This window comes from Mastomys coucha, unplaced genomic scaffold (genome assembly GCF_008632895.1).
Source record: "Mastomys coucha isolate ucsf_1 unplaced genomic scaffold, UCSF_Mcou_1 pScaffold6, whole genome shotgun sequence".
NCBI lineage: Eukaryota > Metazoa > Chordata > Mammalia > Rodentia > Muridae > Mastomys > Mastomys coucha.
Window position 1 is genome coordinate 73,801,310 of NW_022196912.1, and position 445 is coordinate 73,801,754.

Consider the following 445-nt stretch of genomic DNA (forward strand, 5'->3'; position numbering starts at 1 on the left):
CCAGCCTGGTCTCCAGAGTGAGTTCCAGGACAGCCAGGGCTATACAGAGAAACCCTGTTTCGAAAAAACCAAAAAATAAATAAATAAATAAATAAACTAGAGAGGGGGCCCCTGACTCCACAGGCAGAAGTCTTAGCGCTGGCCTTCAAAGTGTACCATGGAAGAGATGATAGGATCCGCAAGCAGAAATACCACATGCTGGCAAAGGCTGTCCGACCAGCCCCAGCCACTACCCTGGACTCATGGTCTCCTAAGACTCAGAGACCACCAGGCACCTGCTACAAATGTGGCAAAAAGGGTCATTGGGCAAAATCTTGCCCTAACCCTCGCAAGCCAAGCGGGCCATGCCCCAGGTGCCATCAAGAGGGACATTGGGATGCTGATTGCCCTCATGTTACGCAAAACAAAGGGACATCACTCCCAGATAACCCTCCAACTGATCTCT